This window comes from Schistocerca americana, chromosome 5 (assembly GCF_021461395.2).
Source record: "Schistocerca americana isolate TAMUIC-IGC-003095 chromosome 5, iqSchAmer2.1, whole genome shotgun sequence".
Classification (NCBI taxonomy): domain Eukaryota; kingdom Metazoa; phylum Arthropoda; class Insecta; order Orthoptera; family Acrididae; genus Schistocerca; species Schistocerca americana.
In genome coordinates this window covers 305526396-305543313 of record NC_060123.1, presented here as the reverse complement: position 1 = coordinate 305543313, position 16918 = coordinate 305526396, and the positions used below count along the sequence as shown (strand labels likewise).

The window sequence follows — 16918 nt, the reverse complement described above, 5'->3', positions numbered from 1 at the left end:
TGACAGGCGTTGGTAACACTTGTTAATCATTCTGTTGTTTTTCATCTGCACACGATGACAGTCAGTACACCAGTCATGGTCAATGAGTCCGTAGTGCTGTAGCATTCCGACATTCGGCGTCAGGCTCAGAAAACGTGGCTCCTTCCGTTCTAGTAGATGTTCATACTCGTCTGCATATTTTTGACACGTACGGTATCATACACCAGATGTGACCATGGTCCTCTCCTTAGTTCGGCACTTCCCTTTCTCTGTGGAACGCGGATCAAGGCGGTACCGCTGGTTTTCGTTTTTAGGAACTAAGCAGCCGGGACTCCTGGTACATCTGGAAATCACCATGCGCTCTCTTTCATGACTATTGCAACATTTGTGTCTCATCAGTGTATTTACTTTACAATGAAAGGAATACCCTTAGCTGCTTACAGGCGTTGACATACGTCAACGGGGACAGATGAAAATGTCTGCCCCGACCGGGACTCGAACCCGGGATCTCCTGCTTACATGGCAGACGCTGTATCCATCTGAGCCACCGAGGGCACAGAGGATAGCGCGACTGCAGGGATTTATCTCTGGCACGCCTCCCGCGAAACCCACATTCTCAACGTACTGTCCCGCACTACATTCGTAGTGCCCCCGCCCATTATACTCATTACTGGCGGCGCGTTGCGATTCCCGTAAAGAGTTCGGGCACTGTTTTGTGCATTCGCACAGAAGAAGAAGATGGTCAAGTGGCCGGTGAGCCTTAACTATATATATACTAAGATATAGTGTATAGGCCGGCCGGTGTGGCCGAGCGGTTCTAAGCGCTTCAGTCTGGAACCGCGCGACCGCAGCGTTCGCAGGTTCGAATCCTGCCTCGGGCATGGATGTGTGTGATGTTCTTAGGTTAGTTAGGTTTAAGTAGTTCTAAGTTATAGGGGACTGATGACCTCAGATGTTGACCATAGTGCTCAGAGCCATTTGAACCATATAGTGTATATAGTGTATATATATAGTGTATTTACTTCCTGGTGCCCACGAGGACAGGAATGTCCCATTTGGGTGTGGTGCTGCGGTATGTTGTTGGTTTACCGATGTTATTTGAAGGGCAGGTTTTTATTTGTTGTAACACTTTTGTAGAGTCAAAGTCTGCTATTTTTCTTTCACACACACACACACACACACACACATACATACACAATTTACTGAAAGTGTATTTACTGATAAATTAGAGAATTAACTTTTTAGCCGTTTACCTGTATTGATTTTTATTTCACGTGTGTCGCTATGAACTGTTTTATTTTTCCTGGCGCGCCTTTTTGTGTGTACGTACGCGCGCGCTTGTGTGTGTGTGTGTGTGTGTGTGTGTGTGTGTGTGTACGCGCCTCCGCTGTCTCTGAGGTCCGTAAAATGTAGCCTTTTTTCTTTTATTTTGTCTTAGAAGTTTCATTTGTGAACAGTTTTATCGTGTGGAAGAGTAATAATGGTGGTCAATGAGACCAAATGTCTTTATTGCCTTGCCAGATTTCAGCTGAATGAAAGTTAAAAAGAAATGGGATAGGATAATTTTCTGAAGAAAAAAAGCTAGAGTTAGTCGAGTTCTTGGCGGCATGTGCCTCCAAGGATCTGCCATTAAAGAGCAAAAGACGGCGATACAAACAATTTCGCACACGAAAATAAGAGATAAGAAGTCAGCAAAACTCTTTCTGGATCACTCTAGTGACATAAATATAAAATTATTGAACAGTTTATTAACTAACGTTGTCCACAGAAAATAATTTGAAACACCATTTATTCAAGCAATCACGCCTAACCTTGTGTTCGCCCAGTTCGACGTCTACCGGCAGAACAGAAAATACACCTGTCTCATTTACTTGAAGAAAACTGAAAAATGAGACGACAGCAGAGATAAAACTGCTCAAATGAGTGCCTACTCGGTAGTAAACGGTACGTGATGAGAAAAGTAAGAGTAACCCCGTCAGTCCAAAAGTTTGGAAACTGGGATGATAAAAAAAATAGAGAAAAGTTGAGATGATGGTTTTAATGTTTCAGGTGTCTCACATAGTCTCTCCCCCCCCCCCCCCCCCCATTTCAGTACAACGGACAGAACGCCCGTATAACCATGTAAATTTGTCAGAAGAGTCCTTCTCTAGTATGTTGTTCTACTCGCGCGTGATAGTGGCTTGAATGTGGGTTATGTCGTCGAAACGTAGACCCTTCATGTCAATATCTGCACTTAGTCGTTTTGTGTTAGGTTCATATTGACAATATCAAGTCTTTTCACACGTGGCGGTTTTTTTTCTAATAAGAAACTGCCCGCATTTTGCATTTCCATCAAGTCGTCGCAGGCGTCCTCGCGTCCTTGTTTTTATTCAGGAGTGAAGGTGTGCGGGGAAAACCATGCACACCCTTTTCTCTTCTTCAAAACATTCTCCAGAATGTCCTCAACACTTGATTTGGAGATGTTGCCTCATTACCATTTGTGACTCAATAAAGTTGACACACTACTACCGCACATCCACTACTTAACACTGCCTACTTAAAACTTTTTTTTTTTTCAATTTGTTGGCTTTCGTTACATCCCCATACAGCTAACGCAATAGTTGACATCCATCTTGAAGATAGGAACGTAAGGACAACACAACACAGGGTCCCCAAGGGGAGAAAATGTCCGACCCTGTCGGAAAACGAACCCAATCCCCTTCGATTTACGATCTGCTGCGCAGACCGTACGAGACCGACTTTATTCACAGGTCACAGGTAGAATGCACTTCTGCTGTTGATAGTTGTTAGCTCAAGTTGCCACCATAGTTACAGTGCTGACGTTGCTTCTATGCCAGGAATAAGATCAGGTCGAGACATTTTGGACGGAAGGCGTAAATAGTAAAAGTTGTCTAATTTTATGCACTGTTCTGAGTGTTGCTTCCGTGACTATTACTTTCGTAAAATAGAGAAAAAAATATCTGCTGGAAAAATTTGAAATAGTGTTACACGAAGACAAATTTGCGGAAAACACAGGTTAAATGAACATACACAGTTTAACAGCTTCAGTTTTTAGAGCAATTTTAAAGGTTTGTATTTTTCCACAGAAACAGTTTCACAACATAAGGTCACATGCAACAGGTACACAAGATGACGTGTACTACGGCGGACGGTCACCTGCTGTGGTGTTGTACGCAAAGTTTAACTTACGAGACTCCTGTAGAGACAGAGGAAGATCTACTAGCACGATTTCTGGCCTCAGACCGCACGGCTACCCGAGCGGCTTTTGTGGTGGAATAATTTAAACACGTAATGTTTAAGTATCAATACGAACCTTTTATCTAGTGTTACATGGATATTCCTTTTGAATTGTTACTTAATAATTGTACTGGACCACGCCTAAATCAATTTCTCAAGCAGAATTGAAAAAATGGTTCAAATGGCTCTGAGCACTATGGGACTTAACAGCTGAGGTCATCAGTCCCCTAGAACTTAGAACTACTTAAACGTAACTAACCTAAGGACAACACACACATCCATGCCCGAGGCACGATTCGAACCTGCGACCGTAGCAGTCGCGCAGTTCCGAACCGAAGCGCCTAGAACCGCTCGCCTACCGTGTCCGGCTTCTGAATTGAATCCGTCGTAGGGCGGAAACGGTGCGTTTCCTGACGTGCGTTCTTATTCAAAATACAAGGTACATCAAAGAGAATCACCCGATTTAAAAAAAATCATAAATATTACATTATTTGAGATAAGTCCGTGAAAAACGTACTATTGGAAAGAGCAGACATTCGAGTTTTACATGATTCCCGCTACGTATCAGCAGTGTGCGCCCACTTCAGTTCTAGTAAAAATGCTGTCGGGACAACAGAAAGCGCTTTGTTGTCTACGTTTAGCGCAGTGCGGGTCAGTAATAACTGTTCAGCGTGACTTTCGTACTAGGTATGGTGTGGATCCTTCTACAGCACAGAGCGTTACACGATAGCATGAAGAATTCCGAGAAACGGGTTGTTTCTATAAAGGCAAATTGCCTGGACGTCCTCGAATGTCTGAACAGACTTCGAACGCATCCGCCATAGTTTTGCAAGGAGTCCGCAGAAATGCGTTTGCCGCGCAGCTCGACAGCTCAACATGTCCCCGATGTCCGTCTGGCGTGTGTTACGTCGACGTTTACTCATGAAACCATACCAAATTCAGCTACTGCAAGCTCTTCGTGAATGTGACAAACAACGTGTGGAGTTCTGTAATTTCGTTCTTGGCAAGATGGAGGATGACAGTTTCTTTCCACGCTTAGTGTTTAATAACGAGGCAACATTCCATTTAAATGTAAAGGTGAACCGTCATAATTTGAGAATACGGGGTACGGAACAACGACATGAAGTTTTACAACTTGAGGAATGCTCTCCAAAATGTAATGTGTTTTGTGCAGTTTCACAGGAAAAGGTGTATGGACCATTTTTCTTTGCCGAGAACACTGTTACGAGAAGCACATATCTCGATGTGCTTGACAACTTTCTTTTCCCACAATTGGAGATTGATTAGAACGGCATCATTTACCAACGGGATGGGGAACCGCCACACAGTCATCTGAAAGTGCGGGAGTTTTTAAATCACATTACTGAACGATGGATCTGTCACACTGGAGCAAATGACTCAGCCTTACATTACTGTCCTCCAAGGTCACCGCATCTGGCTGTATATGACTATTTCTTGTGGGTGTTTATGAAAGACTGTTTATGTGCCTCCGTTACCAACAACAATGAACGAATAAAAGACTGTTTATGTGCCTCCCTTACCAACAACAATGAACGAACTGAGATATCACATAACAGCAGCTGAGGAAGCTGTAACTCAAGACATGCTCGTTGCAGCGTGGGAACAATTTGAGTACCCCATTGACATATCTCAAGGGGGTCATATTGAAATGGAAATGAAGTGCCATGCATCTTGACATAGCGTAGGGGAACGATGCGGGAGACCTGCACCGCCGTACTAGGCAAGGCCCTAATGGAAATGGTTTGCCGTTGCCTTCCTCCGACCGTAATGGGGATGAGTGATGACGATGAAGACGACACAACAGCACCTAGTTGTCTCGTGGCAGGTAAAAATCCCTGACCTCGCCGGGAATCGAGCCCGGGACCTCATGATTGGGAAGCGAGAACGCTACCGCGAGACCACGAGCTGCGGACGGGGGCATATTGAACACCTATGAAAAGAAAAGGTTTGAAAAGAAAACTTTTTGAGTTCCTCGTTCACAAAAAAAAAAATAATTCATTGTATATGTTCATTAGTTTCAGAAATATGTACGTGCCAAATCGGATGGTTCTTTTTGATACACCCTGTAAGGTTGTAAAGGGAATTTCGGAACACTCTGTGTGAGATAGCGATAAAATCCAATAGTACCGGAAAATTACAAACATTAGTTCACTTACTCTGCATTCAAGAAACAGTGCAGTACGGGATACAGAAATAAATCAGGTCTTGAAAGGGTTAAACTGGGTCTTTCTGCATCAAATGCGAGCGTGTGATCGAGGTATTCTGTGACTACATATTCATATGTTATTACTTCTCCACAAATGCATCTATCGTTTCTTCTATGCTGAAGGTCCGTGACGTCCTACAGGATAGCTGCACTACAAGTAAAGAGCAAATGCAGCAGAGCCACTGTAGGCGGAACTTGCTTACGCGTTCCCGCAGTGCGGCGATGCATCCGCCGCGCCGCCAGCGGGTGGCTCGCTCAACAGGTGTTGAGTGTGTCGGGTGTAGCAGATGGAGGAGGGAGCAGAGGGTGCCCGCAGAACTAATCGTCGAGCGGGCCCTCGCAGGGTGGAGGCGCTGGCGCTGGCGATGGCGACGGCGATGCGACGGCGCGATACGGCGCCCCACCCCCGGCTGTTTATGCATTATGTATGCCGCCAACGATAGCTATCGCTCGCCGGCTTATGTGGCCCTCCGATGGGCGGGGGCGATACAGCCGGGACACGTGGACATTCCCGCGCCCGCCGCCGTCACGTGGGCTGCTCCTTGCTGCTCGTGATCTCTGCCGAGGCCGCCTCCCCGCAGACTCTAGTCTAGCGTTTCATTCGCTAGATTCAGCTTCGATTATAAAACTAAATAGCTCCTAACAGAAAAAAGTGTACAGGTCACTAAACCAAACAAGAGACGCACTGGAGGAAACAACACTCCGCAGAACTACGCAACGGAAATTAATTAGACAGCAGTTACTAAAATCGAAGGAGATGAAACGAAAACATTTATTGTAAAGGGACTGAGGCACGGTTGTAGCCTGTCGCACATGTCACAAGGGTGATTCAAATGAAAATCTTAATTAATTAACAGCAGTGAGTAGGACGGGGAGCGTACCGAGATAGTCTACTCATTTGCGCTAAATACTGTGTCCGGACGGCGCAGTGGTTAATGCATGTACTATTAAGCAGCAGATTCCGGACTCTAATCGCTGTCCGGTGCACATTTTCACTCGTCGCCGCTGATTTTGCATAAAGTCACGATGCAGCTGACATAAATAATTCCTTTCCTATCCTTTCCTTTCTGCCCCTCTACCTACAATTTACATACTATCAAGTCTCGTTACCATTCGTTAGTTTTTGCCGGCCGCTGTGACGGAGCGGTTGTAGGCGCTTCAGTCCGGAGCCACGCTGCTGCTATGGTCGCAGGCTCGAATCCTGCCTCAGGCGTGGATGTGCGTGATGTCCTTAGGTTAGTTACGTTTAAGTGGTTCTAAGTCTATGGGACTGATGACCTCATATGTTAAGTCCCATAGTGCTTAGAGCCATTTGAACCATTTTTGATTCGTTAGTTTACCTTGCAAAGTTCCCCTTTCCACGAACTAGTACAGGGCTAGTACACAGTAAACGCATTTAAAAGTTTCGTTACTGCACTCATCGTAGTTTTTACAGGTCCAAACGCGACGTGGCTACACTGTTTCCAAGACTGGCATCCGAGTTAGACCTCCAAGAGACAACCAATTCTCGTCACAGCGCCAACAACAGCGCTTTCTTTAAATCAAAATTTCCAAACATACTGCATAATCAAGCATGATTTTTAGCACTGTTCCTACATTTTTGTCAAATCCGGGTATGTATCGCCGAGTGAAAAACTACTTGTCTGCAGGTCTGGTCACAACCAGTGACGATGAAAATGGCTCTTATTTCATTTAATTTCACACGGAATTACATCTAGGACACCAAACTGGGTTTCTGCTCTGATGTTAGTTTTTGCTACCTTATGCATTACTTCCCTCTAAAGCTGGCAAAACGGTATCGGTCTATTTCAGAAACTCGGCGCAAAATAAAACTCTTCTAAAAGCATGCAAAAAATTTCGTGTAAGCTTTACATTGTTACAGACTGACACAGCTTTCTCAATACACAATAAAACAGGTGTCGAAATATTTGTGGTGCACATCGAATTTAATGGATTGTTAACACATTACTCTTTTCACATTTTGACGATGAAACAAAAACTTTATAATGCCACGTAAAATATTCAAGATACCCGAAAATGGCATTTAGAACGTGGTTTTGATAATAAGATATTTATTTAGTAAGTTTCAAGTTCGCAACTATCATTTGCAGCGACGTAAAACATTTCGAAATCCAGTAAATGTCTCAAAAACTACTTGGTCGAAAGACGTAACACTTTACGTTAAATTAACGTGCATAAATGACATTGAAAATTGTCAGTACGGAGGTCATTGCGTAGATTCCATTAAACATGGGAGCGACTTCTACAGGCGTGAGCTGTCTCTCTCCTCGGAGGGACACTCATCTCGACACGCAAGAATCAAGTCTCAGATTAACTTCTGCATCGAAATACGTAAGGTAAGGCCGGGATAATTAAGTTAAGAGAAGAGGCACAAAGTAGTAGACGATTACATCACGCCTCCAATAATCAGCTGTACTTTATATTACTATTGTACAAGATCAGCCTTAGGCCAGTATCAAGTATCTAGGCATATGTAGAAAATATATTTCTCAAAAATCAGCGGTGGCACAAAACAGGATGATTCAGCTAAGCGTTTTACCTCAGTATTTCTGAGAAAAGAAGTCCTCGCTATATGGCGTATAGTCTCTCTTGATTGCTACATTGATTAAAGAGATATCGGCTATAGCTACGCTGTTTTAAATGGAACTACACTACTTTTAGGTGCCGGTATCGTAGTTCTAAGGGAGACAAATTCACTGCGCTTCGCTCAGCAAAATCAAATTAGCGGTTTCGCAGAAATTACAATCTTTAGAACTCAAGATTTATTCGTTTTCACCACGAAACCGATTGTTGTGTTATGAGGAATATCATATTATACGGAACAGTCGTGCCAGTCTGATTCTTTCATGAATGAAGCTACTGTCGTGATGTCGCATCAGAAACGAGCGACAGAATTTCAAGCGCCTTCTGCAATCCCGCTGGTTAATCTGCTGGTGAAGTGACACATGACGAAATGGAAATAGTTTTCGCGCATAATGCAAACAAACCTTTGCTAACCTATTCCACTCACAGTTTCTCTGGAGCTAACACTTCTTTTTTAGAGGGGGTGGGGGATGTCACATAAGGAATTAGGTAACGAGTAAAACACTGGAGGCTGTAGTAGCATATATTGTACCGGATTCTAACGTTCTGTACTGTGCCAGTAGACACACGAAACAAAAAACATTATTGCATATAATTAGACACTCACGTAAAGTGGCATACCATTATGTCTAATTCGGCACAGGAGAAAATATACTAGTGGTATAGGCAAGATTGAGGACAAGAGTCTGCTGATATTCTCACACACGCGACATTGATCAGATAGATGACTTGTTATAGTAATACAGCGCTTGAAGAACACACAAGATGACGGTAATGCATACACAGTAGCTGCACTGTTTCAGCTTAAGCCCGTACTACCTAGTGGCGAATTTAATTTTAAAATTACTTCAGACCATGGCGTCATTCCCCGACTATCGCGTGATACAGTTTTCAGACAAAGGAAGCACCCAATAACCACTTATCTTCAAGCGAAATCCCTTCTGTACGATTCAGAGAGGAGAAAGAGGCGATAAGGAAATATTAATTGAATCTAGGTAGCTCTTAATTGGTTTAATAACTATGTGGTTCGTCACACAAGGAAAGTGCCACAGAACTCAATAGCAGTTTAGATAAAAATAGAAAACCAAACACATCTGTAGCATTTTAAAACGAAAAGAAAACACTATGACAGCACTTATTCGGGCTGGGAAAATAGCATACTGACCTACAACAATGTGATTGATCACACAAAGAAAGTATCACAAAACTGAAGCATTAAATCAGGAATCTATATGAAAATGGCAAACGAAAAACTTCTGCAACATTTTAGAACAAAACGAAACACTTTCAAGTCACTTATTGAGCCTGTAGAAAATCTGACTTGTGGCCCAAATGATTCATCACAAAAATGAAGTATCATAAAATCGAACTATTAAATCAGCAAATTTTACCAAAATAGTGGACAAAACACTTAATTACTATCTTACAGAGAAAAGGAAGCCCCATAGAGGCACCTGCTCGCCCTGTATCTAACTGATCTACGACCACGTGGTTCATCATACAAAGAAAGTGTCAGAGAACTGAACAATTATGTCAGAAATTTATACCAAAATAACAAGCAAAGCACATTCGGGACAGTATGAGAGAAACTAAAATCCCATTATAGTATTTAGACGACATCCTACAATACTGCAAAGACGTACATCTTCTGATGATGAAAGGTGTGTGCATATAATTTCATAGGCAATTTTCTTGTTTCTGGATGTCTTTTGTATCGTTTAATTACGCATCCGCAGCCTTGCTAGAGACACTGCGCTGAATGGAGACTAGTTAGGTCATCTTTGCTCTGCGAAGACGCGCGGGTGTTAATCATTGATCGCGAGGAGAGGAGATATGGAATTGTAGAGGTGTCGTGGCAATGAGATTGTACAGGAAGGACGCAGAACATGATGATCTTGGGAATTATGTTATTGCTCTGATGGAAGATATTATTATTGTAAAAGCATTATTACCGTTATGTATTGAATGAGATGGGTTTACTACGATAGATACTATTTTGAGAAGATTGGGATTTAAGGTAGCGAATGAACATATTTTACTTTATTATTGAAGCATTTAGTGAAGCATTCTTGATTCAACACAGACATCCAAATCAAGAATTTCTTGCTATTCTCATAAACCTTTGTTGAAGTAATGTTAATTGATTTAAAAAGAGGGAAAGAATTTAGTCATTAGTACGAGGACTTTTGTGTTACAATAAATTTTCGTATTACGCTACATTTTTGTATTTCTCCAGTGCTGATCTTATGTAATTGTAATTTGCAATGAAATATTTTCTTATTGCTTGCTAAGCCTTCAATAGTAAAATTTTGTAAATTGAATAGTGGCAAAAAAAAATTTGAGATGATTTTTTAATACCATTCCTGGAGAAGGATTTTTGTTTAGAGAGTAACTCAGATTATCCTACTTCATTATCTGTCTCTCATTGCCTGATGAACATTACTTTTTATGGGAGAGAAATTCTATGAGAACAAAGTTTACATTGCATGCATTTAAGAGATTCGCATTGCACTAGCGTGCTTCTCTGTAATTACTGGCAGCTCCGAAACTGAGGCGCGCCTTTTCTTCTTTTGCACTGTTGCACAGCGTTTTCCATTGCGACACATGTAAGCCAAATACAGGAGATACGAGGTTTCAGTTTCACAGTGTCAGTTAATAGTGTTGAGTTAAATTATTCTCAATGAAGTTCAAGGTAATTTTTCCTCTTAACAAGCATTGTTTGTTGAAACAGGGCATATTTCAGTTACATCCTCATGGTCAGATTTACATCTCATTCTCGCACACAAATTAAGTTCTCAACTGTGAAAGTGAGGTTAGCTTATGCGCATATTTCTTTTCTGTGAATAGAATTGTTTGATATGCAACAGTCTACATTCGTGGAGGGACTATATATTCAGAAAGAAGTGCACATTCACATAATCTTCTTTATCGTTTTATTTATTGAGATAAATTTCATTGGGTCAAAGTATATCTATACGGGTGGAGCACATGAGTAGTACCCATCAACCGGTCGTGGTCCATATAGCGTCCCAGTGCTATATCACGGAAAGACTTAAAAAACAGTATTTATAAAGAAGAGACATTTAAAAATTGAGTAATGTATTTTTATCATGTAGCCGTAAAATAATAATTTCTCTGTCCAAGTTTCAAATGCAAAGAAATAATTTATGACAAAATGATTTAAAGAGACGACAAGATACGCTCTTTTGTTAATTTTTTTAGTCGACTTCACTTCCTAGCTTGTTTTTGTTGTGTATAGGCGGACATCTTGCTAGTGCTGGCAAATGTAAGCATGTTTGTATGAGTTAAGCATGTAATATACCGATTTAATATTATTGTGCACTTTTAATTTGTAAGAGGTGATCCCGATTTCATGTCCGCCTTCCTTCAATTAACCTGCATTCAAGTAATTTACAGTTCAACAATCGCAGCGGCCGATGCAGCCAACGACGCCATTACGTGGCGATATTAACTTATGAAAATTAGCGGAAGCGAAATACTCGCCCGCTATTAACATAATATTAATTTTTCTCCACAGCCGCCCGACGTTGCAGAAAATACTTAGCTTTAAGATTATTATTTTCAGTACCATAGCCGAGAGCCAGAGCCAGGACTCCGACTAAAATACAAAGGTGAACAGAGGTAAGAAAAATACTCTCGCGCGTGTGTGGGCCGCAATTGTAATTAATAACTAAAGATCTTTTGCTTTAAAGTGAGCTGACTAGCCGAGGAAATTAATATGAAAAGTTTATTGCATTGTACAACTTATATGCTCATGTTTTAAGATTCAGCGAGTCTAACATTCATTAACGTAACAAATAATTTGAAATTAATATTGTTAAAAAGGAGAACTTCAGGAAAGCATTTAATCGTAAAATCAAAATTAAATGAAATATCATTTTTATTAAGGCCCACCACGTAAGTCGGCAACAATCAAAAAATAATAATAACAATAATAATATATTAAATTACGACGGCCGACGGACGCGAGACAAATTAAGTTCTCAACAGCGAAAGTGAGGTAAGTGAGGTTAGCTTATGCGCGTATTTCTTTTCTGTGAATAGAATTGTTTGATATGCAACAGTCTACATTCGTGGAGGGACTATATATTCAGAAAGAAGTGCACATTCACATAATCTTCTTTATCGTTTTATTTATTGAGATAAATTTCATTGGGTCAAAGTATATCTATACGGGTGGAGCACATGAGTAGTACCCACCAACCGGTCGTGGTCCAGTCTCCACCTATTGTATCGTAGCCCAGAGAAGCTTACCGTTACAGTTATAAGTAACCTTAACTGAGTGATGCCTTGCAAATTTCTCTGCGCAGCCAAAGACATATCACTTAGTTCCTTTGAAACTACTGAGACCTAGGAGAGAATGCCAACAACGATTACCATGTTGATACAGAAAGAAGAATGAGAAAACTTGCATTGAAGTCCACAAAATACTGGTTGTTTCTCTGTTTATGTCGATTTCGTTCGTGTGGTAGCCCAATCTGGATCGAGTTATGAAACCTGTCGGCAACACAACAGCCGACACATTTCGCATTGTCCAAATACAAAGGGTGTACCTCTGTTTTCAATGAGATCTTCCCCCCAACGTTATTATACCATCTGAACATCCCCAAATGTTCTATACCATACAGATAACACCTTCCACTGGCTACAGGCGGAGTTGTAATCTTCCACCAAAAGGACATCGTCATTCGGTCACAACTCCTGTACAATTGTCCTACGGAGCACCTTTTCCTTAACCATTAAGCATGCCTTCTTATACTAGGGCCTATTGAAAACTAATGCCTCCGGATGTTTAATATGAAAAATCTTTTTAAGTGAAACAAAAGTTATTAACATTCTAAATCTTTACTCCTTATGTCTACATGTCTATTTCTCAACATAGTCACCCTGGAAACCAACAAATTTCTCCCAAAGATAGACCAGTTTGTTGGTAACGTCATTGTAGAATTTTTGACTTCGTTGGCGGAACTACAAACTCACCTCTGCATGCGTCGCTTCATCACTGTTAAAGTGGAGTCCTCGAAACTGGAAATAGATGAAAATCGGATGGGGCGATGTTGGGACTGTATGGAGGATGATCGATGACAGTGAGCCAAAGGCGTCGACGTAACACATCGACATGCTACAGTTCGAAGTACTCTAGTGACAGAGTGCTACAAATATATAGAGATGAAGCGTAAATATGTAGAAAATTAATAACGTTTGTTTTATTTAAAAAGCGTTAAGAGTTTTCACATACAAAATTCGGAACATTAATTTTCAGCACGCCCTCCTGTATCTGACCTCATCATCCTATTGTCTATGCCTTCCACACCCACATAGAACGTACATTTTCCACAAACGTCATTGCCATCGACCTAAATATGAATAGCGGATCTCCTGCAGATCTACAGCGGCGCGTTTACTCCCTTCTTGGTGCCATAGACCCCATCGCATAACATAACCATCCTTAATGTAATACAGATACAATGGTATACATTTCAGTCAGTCTTCAATACAATGACAATTCCGTAAATGATGAGTCCTGATCGCTGTGAAAGTCTGTAAATGTTATGAAATGGCAGACCCATAAAATACGCTCTGTGCAATAAAATGGGGTCTGTGCATCGATGTTTGAACTTAAATAGACCCACGTCTGGAGCTCCGGAGAGTGGATGCTTGCATATCAAGGAAGCGGTGTAAGCGTTCGTGGCAGCGCCCTCAACAGCGGCCTCATGCGGCGTTGGTGGCTGTAGGAAACGCGGCGGCGTGACTGGCGGCACGCGTATTTTAAAGTGCGGCCGACCGGATGGCATCCGATACCGCAACCACCATGTAGACCTCCTCATCTCAATATACAACCTAAGCATACACAAGATTACTCTCGCACAAAGCTGCAGTGATTAGTGGGAGTCCATAAACAATCATATCGGGCGCCAGCCACAAACCTGTCAACACCCTGATCGTAGTCCTTATGCCGTATCAGCCGGCCGGTATGGCTGAGCGGTTCTAGGCGTTTCAGTCTGGAACCGCGCGACCGCTACGGTCGCAGGTTCGAATCCTGCCTCGGCCATGGATGTGTGTGATGTCCTTAGGTTAGTTAGTTTTAAGTAGTTCCATGACCTATGGGAGGTACGATACTGTGTGAAGAGTTTGACAGAACACTCAAAGACCTGAGTCGAAACAAGGCCCCGGGAGTAGACAACATTCCATTAGAACTACTGACGGCCTTGGGAGAGCCAGACCGGACAAAACTCTACCGTCTGGTCAGCAAGATGTATGAGACAGGCGAAATACCCTAAGACTTCAAGAAGAATATAATAATTCTAATCCCAAAGAAAGCAGGTGTTGACAGATGTGAAAATTGCCGAACTATCAGTTTAATAAGTCACAGCTGCAAAATACTAACGCGAATTCTTTATAGACGAATGGAAAAACTGGTAGAAGCCTACCTCGGGGAAGATCAGTTTGGATTCCGTAGAAATATGGGAACACGTGAGGCAATACTGACCCTACGACTTATCTTAGAAGAAAGATTAAGGAAAGGCAAACCTACGTTTCTAGCATTTGTAGACTTAGAGAAAGCTTTAGACAATGTTGACTGGAACACTCTCTTTCAAATTCTAAAGGTGGCAGGGGTAAAATAAAGGGAGTGAAAAGCTATTTACAATTTGTACAGAAACCAGATGGCAGTTATAAGAGTCGAGGGACATGAAAGGGAAGCAGTGGTTGGGAAGGGAGTGAGAGAGGGTTGTAGCCTCTCCCAGATGTTATTCAATCTGCATATTGAGCAAGCAGTAAAGGAAAAAAAAAAGAAAAATTCGGAGTAGGTATTAAAATCCATGGAGAAGAAATAAAAACTCTGAGGTTCGTCGATGACATTGTAATTCTGTCAGAGACAGCAAAGGACTTGGAAAAGCAGTTGAACGGAATGGACAGTGTCTTGAAAGGAGGAAATAAGATGAACATCAACAAAAGCAAAACGAGGATAATGGAATGTAGTCAAACTAAATCAGGTGATGCTGAGGGAATTAGATAAGGAAATAAGACACTTAAAGTAGTAAAGGAGTTTTGCTATTTGGGGAGCAAAATAACTGATGATAGTCGAAGTAGAGAGGATATAAAATGTAGCCTGGCAAAGGCAAGAAAAGCGTTTCTGAAGAAGAGAAATTTGTTAACATCGAGTATAGATTTAAGTGTCAGAAAGTCGTTTCTGAAAGTATTTGTATGGAGTGTAGCCATGTATGGAAGTGAAATATGGACGATAAACAGTTTAGACAAGAAGAGAATAGAAGCTTTCGAAATATGGTGCTACAGAAGAATGTTGAAGATTAGATGGGTAGATCACATAACTGATGAAGAGGTATTGAATAGAATTGGGGAGAAGAGGAGTTTGTCGCACAGTTTGTCAAGAAGAAGGGACCGGTTGGTAGGACATGTTCTGAGGCATCAAGGGATCACAAATTTAGCGTTGGAGGGCAGCGTGGAGGGTAAAAATCGTAGAGGGAGACGAAGAGATGAATACACTAAGCATATTCAGAAGGAAGTACGTTGCAGTAAGTACTGGGAGATGAAGAAGCTTGCACAGGATAGAGTAGCATGGAGAGCTGCATCAAATCAGTTTCAGGACTGAAGACCACAACAACAACAACAAAGATCTAGGGGACTGATGACCTCAGATTTTATGTCCCATAGTGCTCAGAGTCATTTAAACCATTTGAACCATGACGTATCCGTCCTTCAACAGGCTTTATTAGCCGTCATTCCCATCCACTTTCCTACCAAGCCCATGTATCCTAACCGCTCCACCCTCCTTCCACAAGTTCTACTCCTCCTCCTTGAGTCCCGTCGCTTATACAGTTCTTTCCTGCGGATTCAGGGCCAGATATACTCATACGCCACCTGCAGTTGCAGAAACACATCAGAAACTTGCTAAACTATAAAAATCTCTGAGGCTGGTGCCAAACATGCATCAGACTTTTATTACACTTTCCATTAACTCCTCGAAGTACTAGTATAATCTCCATTGCTCACTACCCATTCCTTAACCGTACCCATCCCCTACTTGACAAATTAAGCAATGCTAATCACTTTGCATCCTACCTTTCCGACTTCTTCACCGTTCCTGATGACCCTCATTTCGACTACAACTTATTCACTAAAGTTCATGAACGTGCACGTACCACTGTCACAGCGCTTGCCCTCAGCCACCACTAATTGCATAACATACCACAGAGCCGAACTCACCCATCAAAACAAGTTTAATAAAAAAAATCACAACACTACTCCCACTCACGACTGCATTACCCACAGACATATTTCTTCCTAGTAAATCTTGTAACACTTTAAAACACGATCACTCGACCGAATTCTATCCTGAGCTGTGTGGAAAACTCCAAAACCATACATTTCCTCAAAGGGAAAAGATCCCTAGCGATACCTCATCCTGTCGACCTTCAGCCTTGGTTCAGTGATTAGCAACGTCTTAGAATCCATCTTGCCTCAGCACATGCATAAACATCTGAACCAACACCTAGTCCTAACTGCGAACCAGTATGGCTTCCGCCCTTTTTTTCCTCCATTACCTCATATATCTCTTATTTCACCAACTCAACAACAGAAAACCACTATACTCTACTGTTCACACACACCAACACACATACTCACGCACACACCTTCGGCTGCCACCAGGACCTAGGCGATACTCCCACCATTCTATTGAATCCTAATGTTGTTCCCTTGTCCTGTGTGAGAAATCTATGTCAACACCTCACCATAATAATGAGATGTCGAGCTTAAGAAAATGTAAAGAGGTTAGAATTAACCATGACAGACGCTGGGCGTAGGATTTTACAGTAATATTCAATAAAC

At 41.8% G+C, this 16918-nt stretch overlaps 1 non-coding gene across 1 annotated transcript; it reads right to left on the bottom strand.

The window, feature by feature from the left end:
* Positions 1-459: 459 nt before the first annotated feature.
* Trnat-ugu lies at positions 460-534 on the bottom strand. The gene has a single exon. It is a non-coding gene; the product is annotated as a tRNA-Thr (tRNA).
* Between the last annotated feature and the right edge of the window lie 16384 nt (positions 535-16918).